Here is a 23,288-nt window from a genome sequence, read left to right as displayed (position 1 = left end):
TTTAAATCAAAATCAGATAATTTGCCTTTGAAATGTATCATTAATATAGTAGTTATGCAAGCTACAAATTGGGTGGGAAAAATACAAACCATAAATATGATAACTAGAATATGCAAAGAGCTCATATAACCCAACACTAAAGTGATAAAAAGAACTCTGTAAAACAGCAAAAATATTAAAATCAGCATTTCATCAAAGAAGATCAATAAACAGCTAATAAGCATAACAAAAAGTACTGTGTCTTTAGAAAAAGGAAATTTAATTTGCTAAACATCTATCAATATGACTAAAAAAATGAAACCAAATATCTATAAGAACTAGAATCAATTGAACCTCTCATATTGTTGCTGGGTATATAAAATAATATAAAATTATACCTTCTCTTTGACTCAGCAACCCTGCTTTAAGTTTATCTGTTTTGCTCAAAGGTAATGAAAGCAAGTGTCCACAAGATTTGTTCAAGCTTCACAATGGCTTCCTTCATACAATATGAAGTAGAATCAGTCAAGTATCCATCAAAAGAAAATAGGCTGGGTGTTTGTAATTTTAAATACTCAGGAGGCTGAGATCTGAGGATTTCTGTTCAGTGCTAGCATGGGCAAGGAAGTTTGTGAGACTCTTATCTCCAATTAAGCACCAAGAGGGAAAAAGAAACATAGCATGAAGAGGTATGTCTCAAGTGGTACAGTGTTATACTTAAGGAGAAAAAAAACTCAGGGACAGTGTCTGTACCCTGGATTCAAGCCTCAGGACCAACAAATACACATGCATGCGCACGCATGCACGCATGCACACACATGAAGAGAGAGAGAAAAAGAGAGAGAAAACAGATGGGAAATTTATAGTATACAGCGATACACTGATAAAAGTGGAAAATGGATTGATGTATTCAATAGCAACAATAAAACTCAAAAATGGGATCTGAGTGGAAAATTTCCTACACAAAGTGAATAAATACCCTACACAGTTTCATTTTTATGAAGTTCTAGAAATAGTCACAGAAAATCCACCATGAACCAATCAAAATAGCGGTTTCTTCTGGAATATTGAGCTAAGAATTGGCTGAAAAGAGACATGAGGTAGCTTTCTGGGAAGTGGTGCACTGACTTTTATTCCCACCAAAGATACACTGAAGTCCTAGCCAAAAAGTTCTCATGAATGTAGAAAAACAATATATACAGGTATAACTAAGTTAAGAACAGTTGTACTAGAGTAGAAGCAACTAAGTCTTCTGACTGTTAAGAAAATGGGAATTTGTGCCAGGTGCCAGTGGCTCATCCCTGTTATCCTAGTAACTCAGGAGACTGAAACAGAGGACCATGGTTCACAAGCAACTCAGGCAGATTAGTCCACAAGACTCTATCTTCTAAATAACCATCAAAAACTGATCTGGAAGACTGGTTCATGTGGTAGATTGCCAGGTGAGCAAGCAAAGTCTATGACTTTTCTCTGGAACACTAAAAATGCTTTCTATGCGAGAGCTTGTTTAGCCCCCAGCTTCTCCTCTGCCATCTTCTTCTAGACTCCACGTTTTTTTCTTTTCAATTGTGGAGTTTGAACTTAATGCCTCACTTTTCCTTTTTTCTTTACTCTCTCCTCCTTTCTTTCTATCCTCTTTCTCAGTATTATTTTTTATACTCATAAATTTTTAATTTTTATTTTTTCATTTTTTCTTGATTCTTTATCTCTCTCCTCCTTTACTTGTGTTTCCTCTCTTAATTTAGGCCTTGGTTAAAAATCCCTCTCTCCTTTTCCATCCTCACATTCCTCTAATATTATCTTCTCTCCACAATTCTCCCTAAACCTATTAATTTCTGGTCTGCTAATTCCTTCTTTGACATTCTTAGTCCATTAATCCATAGTTTGTTGTTGAATTAGACTATATGTGCTGAACTAGATTGTATCTGTACTACTTTGGACTGCATAAATCCTACAACTATAGGGTTATGGTTGATACTGGCCTTAAAACAGTGTTCTATCACAAAATTTGTTTTGTTTCATATCAAATGGGCAGAATAAGCCAGAGAAACACAAGAAAAAAGGCAAATTCAAGTATCTTAACTCCCACTCAATCAGGTGACAGAGCAGTTAATGACTAATCCAGAGGAGAATTCCCAAAATGGTCTACAAACATCACTGGTAAACATGCTGAATGATAAAATTGAAAGCCTGCAGAAGGTTCCGGGAAGATGGCAGAGGAGAAGCTGTAATCTGAACAAGCTCTCGCATAGAAAGCAGTTTTAGAGTTCCAGTGAACAGTCCTAAGCCAGAGAATCACACCAAGTGTGCCATCACAGGACAGAGAGTTAGACAAGAGAGGGAAGCCAAGGCAAAAAGAAACACCTGAGTGCTCGCCAGCAGCCTCCGCGGTGGTGGCGGCAGGGTCGCAAGCGGCGGAGACTGCAGCCGGGGGCCATACCTGAGCACTCACACAGAGAGTCCGGGACGAAGGAGCCAGACGCAGCAGGTGAGCGGATTCTACTCAACACCAGCAAGAACCAACAAAGAGCAGACATCTTCATCCTGCAGCTTGCAGACCAGAGACGACCCAGGATCCAAGACTCGGCATGAGTAGAAGCCCAACGTCCTCACTCCTTCTCAGGGAGCAGAGGAGGGAAGGCCACCCCTCCCCCCACAGCACCGGTGATCTCCATCTTGGATATCGACAAAGCTCGGAGGAGCTGCCAGCTCCAACCCAGGCCTTGGAATAAAACGAGTCATTTAGCAGGTCACAAGAACTTAACGGCAAAGTGACCTGCCAGACTCGGCTCCATCCAGGGAAAAGTCACCCAGCTCAGGCGCCAGCCATTGGAGTGGCTTCCCTCACTGGGTAACCAGAGCCAGAGGCTGCCCCTCCCTCTAGCAGCCTCAACAATCAATTGAAAAACAGAATCCCTGAGAACGGCTCCAGGCTGGGCTCTCTGAGGTTTTTTTTTTTGCACAAAACAGCCCCAGGAAAAAGCTACTGATTGTTGAAAGGCCTCAACTCTACCCAGAACCTAGCCTCACCACTGCATCCCCCTCTTTTGTGATTCTCAAAGCAGATCACCCTCCTAGAAAACTAACCTGGGAGGGGGATCTCAAAATCTTGGGTAAAGCAGAGCATTTTTCTGCCTCTTCCAACAAACCGACTTAAGAAACCAATCAAGCCACAGGACCTCAAGCTGACCAGAGACTCCAACAAAAGGCTGGTTACAGACAAAAGGGAGATACAGGATTCCTCCCACCCCTCCCCCCCCAAAAAAAATCAAAGGACTTTTTTTTTCTTTTTCTTTTTTTCTTCTTCTTTTCTTTTTTTTGTTTGTTTTTTGTTTTTGTTACCTTATATATATATATAAATTTTTTTTCTCTTTTAAAACTTTTATTAATCTTTAATTTTTGCCTCTTCTGAAAAAATAATTGATTTCCAGTAACTTTTTTTTTTCTCCTCTTAAAATTTTTATTTTAGGAATATGTAAATGAGAATTTTCCTTTCTTTTCTTATCTTCTTTCTCTTTTTCTTTCTTTCATAATTATCTTTTTGTTTTTTGTCTAGCTCTACTGAACTTCTGATCTTTTCTTCTCCCTTTCCCATCCTTAAAGTTTTCACATCTCCTCTATGTCCTTCCCTTTCTCACAAAATATTCACATTCCTTTCTAAATAGATGGTCTTTAAATCTCTACAATAACATTCATTTTTACGTTTCTATTTTCTTTTTCTGGTCTCTTTTCATTCCCCTATCCTTCTCTTCTTTTTCTCTCTCTCTCTACTTGCATCCTACCCAACCCATTTCCTGCATTGTGATTAGGACATAGTTAACTCTTCCTGTGCCTCCCCACACCAATCTATTCCTATTTTTCACCCACATCTCTCCCTAATCCTAATAATTTCTGGTTTTCCAAATTCTTTTCTGCGGTTCGAAGTCCTTTAACATATAGTTTTTGATGTTGAATAGATGTATCTGTTGAACTAGATTGTATCTGTAGACTATTGACTCTACAAATGCAAACTTTGGTTGATGGTTGCCTTAAGATAGTGGTCTAGCACAAAACTGGTACTATCTTCATCTCAAATGGGCAGAGTAAGCCGGAAAAACACAAGAAAAATGGCAAATTCGGGTATCTCAATTCCCAATTTTGATAATCAGGGGTCAGATCAGATAATGAACAATCCAGAGGAGAGTTCCCAAATAGCTCTACAAACACTGGTGGCAAACATGATAAATGAGAAGTTTGACAACTTACAAAGGACTCTCTATGAGCGTGATAGGGAGAGAGAGGAGGCATTCCAGAAGTTTATACAGGAATATTATAAGCGTGAGGAAGCTACTCAAAAACTGATACAGGATTTGCGTGAACAACTTGAGAATACTCAAAGAGAAAGGGAGGAATGGCATGAGCAGGCTGAGAACACTCAAAGAGAACTGCAGGAATCCCACGAACGTGAGGAAGCTAAACAAAGAGTAATACAGGAATTGAGAGACCAGGTAGAGAACACACAAAGATCACTAAAGGCATCCATAGAATCCATTAACAAAGAGCTGAAGGAAGTCAGGGAGACCACAAAGGGAATGCTGAATGGAACCCAACAGAAGGAATGGGAGTCCAAAGAAACCATATCCAATCAACTAAGTGATTTGAGGACAAACACTGAACACCAAATTAAGGAAGTAAACAGATTCATACAAGACCTAAAACAGAGCTTCAACAAAGAACTTGAAGCCATCAAAGCTGACCAATTAGAAGGAAAAGAGATTAAAAACAAAGTAGAGAGTCCTGACAGCAGGTTAGACCATGCAGAAGATCGAATCTCAGGGATTGAAGACAGCCTAGATATTATAGAGAAAGAACATACAACCATCCAAGACAAGTCCAAGAAATATGATAGATCTATCCAACACCTGGAAGACACCATCAGAAGGCCTAACTTAAGGATAATGGGTGTAGAGGAGCACCTAGAAACAGAAGTTAATGGTCTAGGAAATTTGTTTAACAGGATCCTAGCAGAGAACTTCCCAAACATGCAAAAAGATAGGCCTATTCAGATACAAGAAGCCTTTAGAACCCCAAATAGACCAGACCAGAATAGGACATCCCACTGTCACATTATAATCCACACAGGATCAACTCAGAACAAAGAAAAGATCCTTAAAGCTGTCAGGGAGAAAAGGGTAATCACCTACAAAGGGAAACCAATCAGAATCACCTCAGATTTCTCAGCAGAGACAATCAAAGCAAGAAGAGCCTGGAATGATGTATGCCATGCCCTAAAAACAAACAACTATCAACCAAGAATACTGTACCCAGCTAAACTCTCCTTCATAACTGAAGGCCAAATAAAAACCTTCCACAGCAAAGAAAAATTGAAACAATACATCTCCACAAAACCAGCCCTACAAAAGATTCTTAAAGATGTCCTACACATAGAAAACCAACAAGAACACAATAAAGGCCAACAAACTGCACCCAAACTGAGAATCCAAGAACCATAGGAAGAACCCAGTTTTAGCAGTCCCCAAGAAGGTAGAGAACATGGCAGGAACTCCCAAATACCTCTCAGTCCTATCTCTTAACGTTAACGGACTGAACTCTCCAATTAAGCGAAATAGACTGTCTAGTTGGATTAAAAAACAAGACCCTTCTATCTGCTGCCTGCAGGAGTCACATCTTGCCCGTAAAAACAAACACATTTTCAATGTTAAAGGCTGGAACATAATCTACCAAGCAAATGGCCCTCATAAACAGGCGGGAGTTGCAATCCTAATATCAGATAAAATAGACTTTAAATTAAAAATCGTGAGAAGAGATAAAGAAGGTTGCTACATACTAATTAAAGGATCTCTCCTTCAGGAGGATATTACAATTCTAAATATCTATTCGCCAAACAATGGAGCACCCAAATTTATCAAAGAAACACTACTTTCCCTCAAATCCCATATAGATCCAAAGACATTAATTGTTGGGGATTTTAACACACCACTCTCCCCACTAGACAGATCAACTCGGCAAAAACTCAACAGAGAAACCGCAGATCTAAACAGCTGCATAGATCAACTAGACTTAACAGACATTTACCGAACATTTCACCCAGCAGCATCAGAATACACGTTCTTCTCAGCAGCACATGGAACGTTTTCTAAAATAGACCACATTCTAGGCCACAAAGCAAACTTGTCTAAATTCAGAAACATTGAAGTTATACCTTGCATTCTCTCTGACCACAAGGGAATAAAATTAGAACTCAACACCAAAAGCCACCAAAGAAAGTCCGGTATCACATGGAGGCTGAACAACACACTGCTGAATCAAGAGTGGGTCATGGAAGAGATTAGAAAGGAAATTCAAATGTTCATGCTATTCAACAAAAATGAACACACAAATTACCAGCTCCTCTGGGACACAGCAAAGGCAGTACTCAGAGGCAAGTTTATAGCTCTGAGCTCCTACATCAACAAATTGGAGAGATCGGAAACTAACAATTTAATGACACATCTAAACCTCCTTGAAAAAGAGCAGCAAGATAAACCCCAATCCAGTAGACGGAAAGAAATAATCAAAATTAAATCAGAATTAAATGAATTAGAATCCAAAAAAACTATAGAAAGAATCAACAAAACAAAGAGTTGGTTCTTCGAAAAAATTAACAAAATTGACAGACCCTTAGCAAACCTTATCAGAAAAAGGAGAGAACACACCCAAATTAATAAACTCAGAGATGAGAATGGAAACATCACCACGGAAACAACCAAGATTCAGAACATTATAAGGGAATACTTCTCAAAACTTTATGCTAATAAGTTTGAGAACTTGACAGAAATGGACCTTTTCCTAGCAAATATTGACATGCCAAAACTAAACCAAGATGAGTTAAAGCATCTTAACAGGCCCATATCAAGCATTGAAATAGAAACAGCAATAAGAGACCTCCCAGCTAAGAAAAGTCCAGGACCAGATGGTTTTACAGCGGAATTTTACAAGGCCTTCAAAGCAGAGCTCACACCAATACTCCTCCAACTCTTCATTGAAATTGAAAGAGAAAGCTCACTACCGAACACATTCTATGAAGCCATCATAACCCTCATCCCAAAACCAGGCAGGGACTCATCAAAGAAAGAGAACTATAGACCCATTTCTTTGATGAACATTGATGCAAAACTTCTCAACAAAATTTTGGCCAATCGACTTCAACAATTCATCCAAAAAATCATACACCATGATCAAACAGGATTCATTTCAGGGATGCAAAGCTGGTTCAATATACGCAAATCAATTAATATTATTCACCACATCAACAGGAGCAAGAATAAGAACCACATGGTCATCTCAATAGATGCAGAAAAAGCATTTGACAAGATCCAACACCCCTTTATGATGAAGGTTCTGGAAAAATTAGGAATCCATGGAACATTCCTCAATATAATAAAGGCTGTATATGACAAACCTACAGCCAGCATTATACTTAATGGTGAAAAACTAAAGCCATTTCCTCTTAACTCAGGAACAAGACAAGGATGCCCACTCTCTCCACTTCTCTTCAATCTAGTATTAGAATGCCTAGCTACAGCAATAAGACAAGATGCAGACATAAAGGGGATCCAAGTAGGGAAAGAAGAAATAAAACTCTCCCTCTTTGCAGATGACATGATCTTGTATTTAAAGAATCCCATAGACTCCACTCCCAAATTACTCAAGCTGATTCAAAACTTTGGCAAAGTAGCAGGTTATAAAATTAACCCCCAAAAATCAATGGCTTTTCTGTATGCCAACAATGAGAAAAGTGTGGCTGAAATTAAGAAAGCAACTCCATTTGTAATAGCCCCACAAAAAATAAAATACCTAGGAATTAACTTAACCAAAGAAGTGAAGGACCTCTATGATGAAAACTTTAAAATCTTAAAAAAGGAAATCAACAAAGAACTTAAAAAATGGCAAAACCTCCCATGCTCCTGGATTGGCAAGATTAACATCGTGAAAATGGCAATACTTCCCAAGGCTATCTACAAATTCAACGCAATACCTATCAAAATTCCACCCTCATTCTTCAAGGAAATAGAGGAGGCAATCCAAAAATTCATATGGAACAATAAAAGACCCCGAATAGCAAAAACGCTCCTCAACGGAAAGAACACTGCTGGTGGAATATCAATACCAAATTTCAAACTCTACTATAAAGCCATAGTAATCAAAACAGCTTGGTATTGGCATAAGAACAGACCTCAGGACCAATGGAATAGAATTGAAAACCCAGAAATGAACCTACAGACCTATAGCCATCTAATCTTCGATAAGGAAGCTAAAACAATCGAATGGAAGAAAGACAGCCTCTTCAGTAAATGGTGCTGGCAAAATTGGTTAACTACATGTAGAAAACTAAAGCTAGATCCTTATATATCACCCTGCACCAGAATCAACTCCAAATGGATCAAAGACCTTGAACTCAAAGCAGACACTCTGAAAACATTACAGGATGGAATAGGAGAAACCCTAGGTCTCCTTGGCTCAGGTCGAAATTTTCTGAATAGAGACCCGGAAGCACAACAAATCAAAGAAAGGTTGGACAAATGGGATTGCATAAGATTGCAGAGCTTCTGCAGGGCAAATGACATAGCTGGCAAGATCAAAAAAAGCCCACCGATTGGGAGAAGATCTTTACTAGCCATACAACGGACAATGGTCTCATATCTAAAATATACTTGGAACTCAAAAAATTAAACCACCCAACAACAAATCCTCAAAGAAACAACTGCCCAATAAATAAGTGGGCGAAAGATTTAAAGAGAAACTTCTCTGAAGAAGAAAGAAGGATGGCCAATAGACACATGAAGAAATATTCAACATCCCTAGCCATAAAAGAAATGCAAATCAAAACAACATTGAGATATCACCTCACTCCAGTTAGAACAGCAAAAATCAAGAACTCTAACAACAACAGATGCTGGAGGGGATGTGGACAGAAAGGAATCTTACTTCATTGTTGGTGGGAATGTAAACTTGTTCAACCACTTTGGAAAGCAGTATGGAGGTTCCTCAAAAGACTTCACATAGATCTCCCCTATGATCCAGCAATCCCACTTTTGGGCATTTACCCAAATGTTTACAAACAAGACCACACTAAAGCTACCAGCACAACTATGTTTATTGCAGCATTATTTACCATAGCTAAGATATGGAACCAACCCAGATGCCCCTCAGTAGATGAATGGATCAAGAAAATGTGGTATATATACACAATGGAATTCTATGCCTCCATCAGAAAGAATGATATTTCCCCATTTGTTAGGAAATGGAAAGGTTTGGAAAAAATTATATTAAGTGAAGTAAGCCAGGCCCAAAGAAGCATAGGTCCCATGGTTTCCCTTACTTACAATATCTAGTATATGTATGAGTCAAGCAGAAAAGGTCAGATAATGTGATGTTAGGAAAATGAACCCTTAAATATGTATTTTAATGTTTTCGTTTCTTTCATGCATGTGTTTCTAACGCATTTATAAGATTATTTCTTTGTTGATTTGTATGTCCCTCCCCCACACTGTAACCCCCGCTTTCACTATATTTGATGTCAGTATAACATGTGGAGGAGATGGGGACAAAGAAGTCGTTTAAGGATTCAGGTGGACCTGTTGCAACAATGAGAAGTACAAAATGTCATGTCAAAACCAGCTTTACAATGTCGGTGTGGGGGGGGAGGGGGGTATAATTGGGTGGGGGGAGGGGGGTAAAATTGGGTGGGGGGAGGGGGGAGGTGGGGAAGGGAAATGAAGGGTAAACAAAGGAGGAGGCTGCAATGCTTGGTAAGTAATGTATGCATTATCCTGCCCATGTAATTGTAGCCCCTCTGTACAGTATGTTCTCAAATAAAATAAAATACAATAAAAAAAAAAAACTAATGGTCTAGGAAATTTATTTAACAGGATCCTAGCAGAAAACTTCCCAAACATGCAAAAGATAAGCCTATTCAAATACAAGAAGCCAGTAGAACCCCAAACGGATTGGACCAGAACAGAACATCCCATCATCACATTACAATCCTCACAGGATCAATTCAGACCCAGGAAAGGATCCTTAAAGCTGTCAAGGAGAAAATATCAATCACCTACTAGAATAACTTCAAATTTCTCAGTAGAGACAATTAAAGCAAGGAGAGTCTGGGATGATGTATGCCACACCCTAAAGACAAGCAACTATAAACCAAGAATACAGTCGCCAGCTAAACTCTCCTTCATAACAGAGGGATGAATAAAACCTTCCGCAACAAAGAAAAATTGAAATAATATATTTCCACCAAACCAGCCCTTCAAAAGATACTTAAAGATGTTCTACACATAGAAAACCAACAAGAGCACAACAAAGGACAAGAAATAGCCCCTAAGCTGAGAATACAAGAATTATAGGAAGAACTAAGTTGGCACAGCCCCCAAGAAGGGGGATAACATGGCAGAAATATCAAATACCTCTCATTCCTAACTCTCAATATTAATGGAATTAACTCTCTGATTAAGCGACATAGACTGTCTCGTTGTATCAAAAAAGCAAGATCCTTCTATCTTCTGCATTCAAGAGACACACCTTGCCCACAAAGACAAACATATTCTGAAAATAAAAGACTGGAATAAAATCTTCCATGCAAATAGCCCCCATGAATAGGAGGGAGTTGCAATCCTAGTATCAGATAAAATGCACTTTAAATCAGAACTAGTGAGAAGAGATAAAGAAGGTCATTACATCCTAATTAAGGGATCTCTCCTTCAGGAGGGTATTACAATTCTAAATATCTATTCACCAAACTCCTGAGCACCCAAGTTTATCCAAGAAACACCACTTTCCCTCAAATCTCATATAGATCCAAAGACACTAATTGTTGGGGACTTTAACACTCCACTATCCCCTCTGGATAGATCAACCCAACAAAAACTCAAAAAAGAAACCTCAGATCTAAACAACTGCATAGATCAACTAGATATAACAGACATATACTGAATATTTCACCCATAAGCAACAGAATAACTGTTTTTCTCAGCACCCATGGAACATTCTCCAAAATAAATCATATTTTAGGTCATAAAGCAAATTTGTCAAATTTCAGAAACATTGAAATTACGCCTGCATTCTCTCAGACCACAAGGAAAAAAATTAGAATTCAACAACAAAAGCAACCAAAGAAAGTCCCATAACACATGGAGGCTGCACAATACACTGTTGAATCACCAGTGGGTCATGGAATAGATTAGAAAGGAAACTGAAATGTTCCTGATATTCAGCAAAAATGAACACACAAATTACCAGCTCCTCTGGAACACAGCAAAGGCAGTACTCAGAGGCAAGTTTATAGCTCCGAGTTCCTATATCAACAAATTGGAGAAATCTGAAACCAGCAATTTAATGAGGAACAAAATGTTCCTTGAAAAAGAACAGCAATCTAAACTCCAATTCAGCACACAGCAACAAATAATGAAAATTAAATCAGATTTAAATGAATTAGAATCCAATAAAACCATAGGAATAATCCAACAAAACAAAGAGTTGTTTCTTTGAAAAAATTCACAAAAATGATAGACCCTAAGTAAACCTAATTTAAAAAGAGAGAGAGAGAACACAGCCAAATAAACAATCTCAGATCTGAGAATGGAAATATCACCATAGAAACAACCAAGATTCAGAACATTATAAGGGAATACTTCTCAAAACTTTATGCTAATAAGGTTGAGACTCTGGAAGAAATGGATGATTTCCTAGCAAATATCGACATGCCAAAACTAAATCAAGGTGACTTAAACCGACTTAACAGACCCATATCACACATCGCAATAGAAACAGCAGTAAGAGACCTCCCACCCAAGAAAGGCCTAGGACTGTATGGGTTCACTGCTGAAGTCTACAAGGCCTTCAAAGCAGAAATCACACCAATACTCTGCCAACTCCTCAATGATATTGAAAATGAAAGTTGACTACAAAACTATTTCCATGAAGCCATCATAACCCTCATCCCAAAACCAGGCAGGGACTCATCAAAGAAAGAGAACTATAGACCCATGTCTTTTTTTTTGGACCCATGTCTTTGATATAGATCTATTTAAAACTTCTCAACAAAATTTTGGCCAATCGATTTCAACAACTAATCCAACAAATCACACACCACGATCAAACAGGATTCATTTCAGGGAGGAAAGCTGGTTCAATATATGCAAATCCATTAATATAATTCATCACATCAACAAGAGCAAGGATAAGAACCACATGGTTATCTTAATAGATGCAGAAAAAGCATTTGATAAGATCCAACACCCCTTTATGATGAAGGCTCTGGAAAAAGTAGGAATCCATGGAATATTCCTCAATATAATAAAGGCTGTGTATGACAAATCTGCAGCTAGCATTATACTTAATGGTGAAAAGGTAAAGACATATCGTCTAAATTCAGGAACGAGGCAAGAATGTCCACTCTCTCCACTTCTCTTCAATTTAGTTTTAGAATGCCTATACAGCAATAAGACAAGATGTAAACTTAAAGGGAATCCAGGAAGTGGCGCTGTAGCTCAAGTGGTAGAGCGCTCGCCTTGAGCTGAAGAGCTGAGGGACAGCGCCCAGGCCCAGAGTTCAAGCCCCACGACCAACAAAAAAAAAAAAAAAAAAAAAAAAAAAAGGGAATCCAAATAGGGAAAGATGAAATAAAACTCTCCCTCTTTGCAGATGACATGATCTTGTATTTAAAGAATCCCATGGAGTCCATTACCAAATTACTAGAGTTGATTCAAAATTTTGGCAAAGTAGCAGGGTGTAAAATTAACCCTCAAAAAATAATGGCTTTTCCGTATGCCAACAATGAGAAGAGCACAGCTGAAATCAGGAAAGCAACTCCTTTTGTAATAGCCCCACAAAAAAAATAAAACACCTAGGAGTTAACTAAAGAAGTGAAGGACTTCCCCGATGCAAACTTTAAAATCCTAAAAAAGGAAATCAAGGCAGAACTTAGGAAGTGGAAAAGCCTATCATGCTCCTGGATTGGGAGGATCAGCATTGTGAAACTGGCAATACTGCCAAAGGCTATCTACAAATTCCAAGCAATACTTATCAATATTCCATCCTCATTCTTTAATGAAAATGAAGAAGCAACCCAAAAACTCATATGGAACAATAAAAGACCCCGAATAGCAAAAAGGATCCTTAACAGAATGAACAGTGCTGGAGGAATATCAACGCCAAATTTCAAACTCTACTACAAAGCCATAGTAATCAAAACAGCTTGGTACTGGCACAAGAACAAACCTGAAGACCAATGGAGTAGAACTGAAGACCCAGAAACAAACCCAAAGGCCGATAGCCACTTAATCTTCAAAAAGGGAGCTAAAAAATAGAATGGAAGAAAGGCAGCCTCTTCAATAAATGTTGCTGGCAAAATTGGTTAAACGCCTATAGAAACTAAAGGAATGTCCCCATATATCATTCTGCACCAGAATCAACTCCAAATAGAACAAAACAGACACCCTGAACACATTACAGGATGGAATAGGAGAAACCCTAGGTCTCCTTGGCACAGGCAGAAATTTTCTTAAAAGAGAGCCAGAAACACAACAAATAAAAGAAAGGTTGGACAAATGGGATTGCATGAAAGTGCAGAGTTTCTCCATGGCAAAGGACATAGCTAGCAAGATCAATTAAAAACCAAAGAATTGGGAGAATATCTTCACTAGTCATACATTGGACAAGGGTCTCATATCCAAAATATACCTGGAACTCAAAAAACTAAATCCCCCAACAACAAATCCTCAAAGAAACAACTGCCCAATAAATAAGTTAACTAGTATATGATAGGATGGTATTCTATCTTTTAATAGAAGTATGGAATATAAAATATTATGCATTTGTCAAAATGGTTCTAATGGATCACTGAAGATCTTTATATTTTATTTTAGCCAAAGAGCTAAAAGTAAATTAAGCAAATATTGATATATGAAAATAGATGGATATCCAAAAAACTTCTAATGATACCTGAAAATTACCTGGACATACATAAGAAATGAGGCAAATTCATTTTTGGGTAGAGAAGTAGATAAAGACATTCTCAGAATAGACTAAAAAATTGACAATAGAATCCAGGTAGTAATGAATTTGGATGTTCATTATAAAATAGCTGAAATGTTCATATGTAATTGGAAATTTTTGTAATAAATGTTGAAGAGAAAAGTTGAAGTTAAAACTCATGTTTTCAGAAATTGAATGGTAGTAGTTGTGATGCCTGGCCCTCAGATTAGTGCCTATATGAATCCACTCATGAAACATGCTTGGACACATACCTTCAACTCAATGAACCAGAGGATGTTACAGTAATCAAGCATTTTAATTTGAGTCCAGGATATAGGAAAATATATTCCAGTCTTTGGAAAAGTAGCAAAATAATTTTATTTATGTAATTGTGATTAGCAAAAAATTACATTTACAGCACAGAATGTCTTATCAGTTATACAGCAGACCCATGTTCTGTTAGTGGAAGACTTTGGCTATAGATGTAAAGCTCTGTAACCTATCTGCATAAGGAAGAAGGTGAAGGGATGTGTGTATTAATACACTCCTTCCTACACTTATCCCACACAGAAGACAAGTGACATCATTCTAAGAGGTGGATCTGATGAACAGAAAGGGAATCCCAGACAGCTTGTTGGGTAAATTTTGCAATGGTCAAAACTGGACTAAGACAGAGTACAGGAGGCAATTGCAATACAACGACCAGGCAGAAATTTAGTGTTACAGAAGAAGGTTTTATGAATGATGTCAGTTGTGGGTGATAATGATTCATTGGGTCTCTTATTTAAAAGTACAAATAATTTAGAGGTCACTGAGGAACCCATTACAATGAGTAATGGCCTTGATTACTCTGTAACTTAATAGATCAGGTTAGAGATACAGAAATAGTTGTCACAAGAGACAAAAGTATGAACAAAGCAAAACACCAGGGCATTTAATTGCAAGACTGATGGATATTTATTCTAATTTTAAAGTAGATAATCTATTAAAGTAGTGGAACAAAGCACAGACCTATATCAGGGCAGAGAAAATCAGAATGATGGAGACCTTGTGTTTATGACGGGTCTTAACCCAGAGAGCCCATGCACTGAGGCTTCTTGCAATCTGTTTTCTTTATATTCTTAACAATAGATAGGGGTGCATTCTTTGTGTTTAAGCTTTCAGAACTGCATAAATATAAAATGATTTTATAATAACTATACTTAAAGAATCCTACTTTCTGAGAAGTGGATAGTAGAGGAGTGTCAAGGAACTCTGTAGTGGATTGTCACATTCCAGATCCTTTCTCCTGGAATTTTTGATTCACTACTCTGAGACAGCAGTGAGGAAGTCCAAGATGGGTGTGCACTGATGCCCAATGGAGAGAGGAGAATGCCTGGCTACCCTAAACATTCCAGCCATGCTAACCCTCAAACTAGAAATATGAATAAGGATGTTAAGTTGGATAATCCAGCCTCACAAGACTCACCAAGGAGAAAAAAAATAAACCCAGAAAACTGATTACCTGGTCACCAGAGAGCAGTCATTCATTCTTTGCTGTCTGGTGTCCTAATTCCTAACTTATGAGTGTAAATAGCAGAAGAGTTTTCGTTTGAGACCATTAAGTCTTAAACTGGTTTGCTACCCAATAGACAAGCAGAATTTCTTCTCTTGACATTAACCATGCAAACACATGGCATTTTATGCATGTAAAGAAATGGGAAATTCCTAGATCAAGTGTTCTCTTGCTGCTCCAGTAAACATCTCATCTACTACCTCAGACAAGATAGCAAAGCTATCCTTTTTTCTTATAAAACTGCCCCAAATACAACTTGACTCTTCATGTATTACCTGTTTTGCTGTTATAGCTCTCAAATTCCCAAAAATACAGACGAGAATTGAGAATTTCAAGTCAAAGAATTTGTGTTTACCTTCCTGTAGAGTCCATGAATGTAAAGGCATTTCCATAGAATTATTTTTCCTAGGGATATTTTTGAGTCCATTAACATCTATACTGGAGCAGTAAGTCCATCCATACAGTTGGGTGTGAGGAAAGTAGCCTAGTTTTTCTTTGGAAATAACACACAAAAAAGTATTCTTTTTTATTTCTCCATGGAAAACAGACAATTCTTTGCAAGGTGTCAAAATAGATACTAAGGGTAGTGCCTAAAGTTCTATTGAGTAATGAGATGCTTTTGTTGAAAAAATAACCTTTCATTAATATATTTTGCTTCTTTGCTTTATAGCCATACACAGTAGCTATTATTTTCTTTTTTCTATTCTTTCCCTGGGTCTTTCTTCTTTCCATTGCTCACTCAGATGTAACCAAGATGATAATATGTGTCCATACACAGCCTGTGGCTGAGTGAATGTTTGACATTAAATATTTATCATCTCACAATGTCTCATATTCCTAGAGTCTTGTTCTGATGTTGTTAAAAAGGATGAGTTTTAGTCACAAATGAAATTAATTTGCTATTTTTTTAAACACATCAAGTTCTAGATTAAGAACTGGACAATGCCAATGCATTTATTACTTTATCTCTCCTCTGTTTATTCTAGTGTGAAATTGTTTTTCAGGAGGTGATTAGTTCTGCCAAAGCCTTTTTTCCATGTTGGCTAAACTGTAGTATTTGAAGAGAAGAATCTAAATGGGCTCCCTATTATCAGAGCTGTCAGTGCAGTTATGTCAAACACTATTGCTGGCAGATGATTGGGCACATTGTCCTTTGTTCATTGTCTATGATCATTTACAGTGATGATGAGAAACAATTTAGCTTAACTGTGATGAGAGAGAAGGGGGAAGCCCAATGTGGCTAAGACTTGTTCACTGTCTTGGAATATAGATATGTTTCTATATTAACTCTGCACTGAAGGAAAGGCTCATTATCATGAAAGAGAAAGCACAACATTTTTGAGAACTCTTGATGTCATTTGTAATGGGTAGAATTTCAAGAAAAAAAATTCTAAAATTAAGAAGACAAGTAGGCCCCTTACACATTTCTTAATCAATCAGCTCTTGGCTCTTGATAACGAGAAATAAAGTCTGATCAAATAAGGGACCAGGTCAGGTATCATCCTTAGACTTTATTACTTAGGTGGAACAGGAACTGCAATGAAACAATCTGGCCACTGATAAGAATAGAAGATTATTCAGGAGCTGAGATCTGAGAATTGTGGTTTGAAGCCAGCCTAGGCAGGGAAGTTTGTGAGACTCTTATCTACAATCAAGCAACCAAAAAGCTGAAATGAAGCTGTGGCTCAAGTGGTAAAGTGCCAGCCTTGAGCAAGCAACCAGGCATGGATTTCAAGCCCCAGGAATGGCACAGATTAGAAGATTACAACTAATGGGCTAAAACTTGCATCCAAATTGATTCAGCTCTATAGGACCAAGTAAATGGGGACAGAAGTAGTATTCAGAATTCCAGCAAAGATGCTCTCAGGGAGGTGAGCATCTGCCCACATGTAACAAAGCTCTGGCTGCTTCTTGATCACAGAGCTCTGATTTAGGTAGAAGATTAATAGGAACAAGGCAAGGATTCAAACCCAGAGAATATTTAGGAAATTCACCAGTGCAGAGACTGGGTCAGAACTGGAGTCATGACAGTGGAGTCTAGGGTGGGTTGAGCAATGAAGATTCATTATTATCTGATCTGAGCATGAGGTTAGGACTGGGTCAACAAAGCCCTGTCAGTTGAACTCCTGGGTGAAATGTACAGAAATAGCTTAGATACTGCACCCAGTCAAGCTTGGCCCTGGAACCTGGGAGAGATGATGCCCCTTGTAGGTGAAGTCAAGCCTGTCATTGTAAGCAGAGACTAGGAACCGCCATAACTACCAAGGTTATGGACTACCCTAGTTCATGCAACATTTGCAAAAGATTAATTGCAGCCATTTTCTGAACCCCAGTGATTACTAATCTTGCAACGAATTTATAGGTCTCAAGGAACTAATTGAAAGAATATCTGAAGCACTAAAGGGGTAGTAGACATAGTTGCTCATTTCTGTAGGAGGCACTGTCTATCTTCAGCTCTGAAGAGTCAGAAAACTTAAAACCATTTCAGACTCTTATCACTTAGGAACAAGTGTATAAGGAAAACTCCACACCAACTGAAGTTGAAACGTTCTATACCAGGTCCCAGAATAGTCTTAAGGAGAATCTTAAATGAGTGTGTGTTTGTATGTAAGTCTGTGGTCTTTTTGGATCATGGGGCTAGAACTCAGCCTAGGCACTATCCCTAAGGTTTTGTATTGAAGGCTATCACTCTACCACTTTGAGCCAAGGTGCCACTTCCTGCTTTCTGTTGGTTAATTGGAGATAAGTATCTCACAGACTTTCCTGCCTGGGCTGGCTTTGAACTGTGATATTCAGAACTCAACCTCCTGAGTAATAGGATTACTGGCATGAACCACCAGCACCCAGCTAATCTGTGGTCTTTTCTACCTCACTTTATTCACTTCTAAAATTGTGGCAGTAACAATAATAATTATTTCTTCATCTGCCATGGGGTTTTATGGTAATCACTACAAATTTAGATGTTTATTTCGGCAGTGAAGAAAATCAGACAAGTGTAAGAGGACATGAAACACCACAGCTATATTGGGCATCAAATGTGATTGCTCCTCCTTCTGTAGAACTGTTCCGCCAGGCCAGGAACCATGGTTGGTGACTCAGGGGAGGTATAACTAGAGAGCAGTGTGCTTTCACTAACAACCTAAACAAATCCTGCTTCTGGGTATGTGTCCTGAGCAGTTGTATTGGACCTTCCTCAGAAGAATCCTGTGCTCTGTCGTCATGTTTTGAAATTCTGAGCAATGCTTAAAGAAGGTTCCTTTGCTTTCTTTTTGCACTGGACTCTGAAAATTATGCTGGGAAAACTAGGGAAAATTTAGGAAAGAAAGAATTAAGATGTTTGCAAAAGTGTGTGTGTGTATGTGTGTGTACATGCGCGCACACACACAGAGACACACACAAATGTACATAGAGAAAATTTGTTGAAACACCAGCTGAACTTACACTAAAAGAATTCAGACTTTATAGCATTGGTGAAGAATGTCTACATAAGGTCCCCCTAATCATTTAGTCTGTTACTGACAAGGAAGAACTTGAATGTTTACAGGTCTAGGAGCTATTGTCTTAACAACATAAATTTATATTAATTATGTAATAATATAATTAAAATAATTACATAAACTTATCATTATTATAATGTAAATTTTGAAGGAAGAGCAAGGGATTGCATTGTGTCATGAACCTATATTCTTCTAGTTGATTGTCCATAGTCCATCTATCTATATTGAAGTGACTAAGAAGTCACTTAGTGCCAGACAGGCTGGGAGTATACATGTTATGAAAGGGTTAATAAATTATGACAAAACTATACTGGTTCAGTGATGTTGAGATAAAATACAATGAGATGATTCCTTGTGATGTTGATGACCTTGTTTCTGATCATTAACAACATTGTTGACTTCTTTTGTAACATAGATAATAACCCCAACCTAATCTTTATCCACATATTTTCTTGTAATATAATGAATCCCAGCAGAAGATGAAGGAAATTACAGTTACAAAAAGGAACTCAAGAGTTAATATCATGAATGTTAGATATACTCCAAATCCAAGAGTCAGGATTAGAACAGTCAGGGATGCATGCAAAATAATATCACTAGTAACACACACACACACACACACACACACACACACACAGCATTTATTGAAACTTTAGTGATGTGACATCAACAAATGACTATTACAAAGAAAAGTTGAGGCAAAGTGGCAATATTTCCAAAACAAAGGGACAGGAAGAAATACTGTGGCTCAAGTGCTAGAGCACTAGTCTTGAGCACAAAGAGGCTCAGGAAAGCACGCAGGCCCTGAGTTCAAGCCCCACAACTGACAAAAACAAAACAAAACAAAGGGATAAATGATTGTTTTGTTGTTGTTAAAGTGAAAGGCAAACTTGCCTACTTAGTTTTTGGTGATGTATGAATAAAAAAGCCAATATGGAACATCATTAGCTGAAAACATGCTAACATCAATGAATTAGGAGATCATATGTATCTGGATAAAACCAATGATTTTCTGTGGAATTTGGAATCATAACCAGCCACTTTTTCTATGTCTCCTTGTGACAGATATAAACAAACTAACAATAAAGAGGCCAAGTCCTACTATAGAGGAAGAGTTTATGAAATACTGCATGAAGGCTGCAGCAAAGTAAAATATTTGTGTTAGTTTTTATTTAGATATATCATATCAGATTACTTATTTACTCCAAGATATTGAAAATAATCAAAAGATACTGCAGATTTCCAATTTGTCTTTCTGCTTGTGAAAAGGCAATGAATATAATAATTACTGCATAATTTGACAGTTTACTTTTGTAGAATGATTGCAGAGAGAGGAACTACTGTCACTGGAAATTATGCATGGAAGGACAAGAAGTGAGAAATTGTTTGAGAGTCTTGTTTTATCATGAAGAAAATCTTGAGGTAACAAAAGTCAAGTGGCCTTACCATGGATGGAGATCCAGCTATGGCTAACTCACAAAAGGGGTTAATTGCATTTGTCAAGAAAAAAGTAGATTGTTTCAGTCTTGATCCAAGAAATTTTGTATTACTGCATTGTATACCAAGAAAATATCTATGCACAATCATTGTGGCTCAGCAACATGATATCACACAAAGGTAGTGTCATGCCTAAATTTTGTCAAAAGCAGAGGGCTTACCAGCTACAAATTCAAGGAATTACCAAAGAATCTTGGTTCTGAGTGTGGTGATAATAATCAGCACTGTGAAGTAAAGTGGCTTGCTTATAAAGTTTTGCAAACTTTGGTATGAAATCAAGCTGTACTTGGAGATAAAGTGAAATCCACCAGGGAGCTGAGTGACACAAGTGATTGTGGATTTTAATGTTCCTCTTACACAGATCCTGTACCTCAAGCTACAGGATCTCAACCAGCTGCTCAGTTTCCTGCTTTCAACTGTGAAATAATTTGAAGGTTAATTAAGTCTGAAAAGTTGAACTGGAAAGAAATAACATGGAGCATTTCTCTACTACAAGAGGACAGAAGCCAGGCTGGGAAGGTGGCTTAGTGGTAGAGTGCTTGCCTTGCATGCATGAGGCCCTGGGTTCGATTCCTCAGCACCACATAAGCAAAAAAAACCAGAAGTGGTGCTTGGCTCAAGTGGGAGAGTGCTAGCCTTGAGCTGAAGAGCTGAGGGACAGTGTCCAGGCCCAGAGTGCAGGCCCCAAGACTGACAAAAATAAGAGGACAGAGCTTTCTACAACCCTTGAATATGCTGGGAATGTGTTAAACTGACTAAGACATTTAATGAGAGATTCAAGAATATGAATGTAAACACATGGAATTGAAGATCTTTACCACCATGTTCAATTTGGAACTAGCTGATGTGTATAGACACTGTCACAAAAATCATTCAACTGCAAAGCAATAATGAGCTAAAACTAAGTACCACAACCTCCCACTGGTTGAGTTCTATAAGGGATACATAAACAATGATGGTTTTTCTACTTTGAGGAGAAAGATATTGAAGTATGAATCTATATTTGAAACAACTTATAGCTGTAAACCATTCTTTTCAAAATTTAGGACCACAGGGAATTAATTACTACAGACTGACTGACACAAATGTGGAAAAGCAATTGTCAGTAACATTGTTATCAATACAAGCCTCACCAAAGAGAAGCATTTCTAGCCATTGCATTAGGGGTGAGTTAAGTGTTTAACTAAAAATATCTGATTAATGTTTAATTTTTTCCTTCAGGTTTATTTCACCATTCTTATATTAATTTGCTGAAATTATTTCCTCTAATGTATTTTTAAAGTAAAATCTCATTTTCCTTAAATGCATGCACAGCTTCTTGAAAAAAGTTCTTTTTGCTCCCCATCCCAAAGAAAGTAGGCAAACCAAAACAAAATGACAAAACAAGATAACAACAAAGGATTTACCTTATGAAATACTGTTTCAAGACTATACAAATGCAGCTTCTTTAACATCTTCCTACAGATTTACTGTACACCTTCAAAAATATATTCAAATCCCAGAGTAAGCTGGCAGAGGAGAAGTTGGGGGCTAAACAAGCTCTTGTGTAAAAATCAGTTTTAGTGTTGCAGTGCAAAGTCCAAGGCTAGAGAGTCACACCAAGTATGCCATCTTACTACAAAGAGTTTGGCCAGAAAGGAAAAATTCAGGCAGCTTGGTTAAGGATATAGATTCAAGCACTCACTGGTGTCCATGGCAGTGGCAGTAGCAGCTGCCATATCAACAGAGAGAACGCAGGACAAAGGCACCAGAGGCAGTGTGTAAGCAGATTCTACTCACCACCAGCAAGAACTGACAAAGAATGCAAATATTCATCCTGCTGACCACAGACAGTCGCAGACCATGGATGGCCCAGAAACCAAGGGAAAAGTGTGAGCACCCCACAAGATATCCTCATTCCTTCTCATGCAGCAGCAATGGGAAAGTAGCCCCTCCCCCACCACCAGAGATTTCCATCTTGATACTGACAAAGACCAGGCCAGAGCAGCTTACACATAACTCAGGCCTTGGAAGAAGACAATAGGAGCCATTCAACAGGTCAAAGGAACCTGACCTGCAGGGCTCAAAGGACTCTGTGTGAGCAAGATAGGAAAATGCCTGAGCATGATGAGGCTAACCAAAGATTAATACATGTATTTTGCAAGCATGACAAGGCTAATCAAAGATTAATACAGGGATTGCATGAGTGGGATAAGAATAAACAAACATTAATAGAGGCATTCATGGAATCTACAAACAGAAAGCTGGAGGAATCCATAGAGACCACAAAGGGAATGCTGAATGAAGCCCAACAGAAGGAAAGGAAGTCCAATGAAACTATAACCAATCAACCAAGAGGTTGGAGAATGAACACTGAAAACCAAATTAAAGAGGTAAAGAAGTCCATACAAGATCTAAAACAGACCTCCAACAAAGAATTTGAAGCCATCAAAGCACACTAATTAGAAGGAAAAGAAATAAAAAAACAAAGTAGAAAGCCTTGACAGGAGGTTAGACCATGCAGAAGATCAAATCTCTGGGATGGAAGAAAGTCTAGACATTATAGAGAAAAAACAGACAAGTATTCAAGGCAAATCCAAGAAATATGATAAATCTGTTCAACATTTAGAAGACACCATTAGAAGAACTAATTAAGGCTAATGTGTGTAGAGGAGGGCCTCTAAAATAAAAGTGAAAGGTTTAGGGAATTTATTTAACAGGATCCTAGCAGAGAACTTCCCAAACTTCCCACTCAGGTACAA

The sequence above is a fragment of the Dipodomys merriami genome, unplaced genomic scaffold (genome assembly GCF_024711535.1).
Source record: "Dipodomys merriami isolate MVZ:Mamm:240054 unplaced genomic scaffold, mDipMer1.0.p SCAF_29, whole genome shotgun sequence".
Classification (NCBI taxonomy): domain Eukaryota; kingdom Metazoa; phylum Chordata; class Mammalia; order Rodentia; family Heteromyidae; genus Dipodomys; species Dipodomys merriami.
This window is presented reverse-complemented; position numbering follows the sequence as displayed.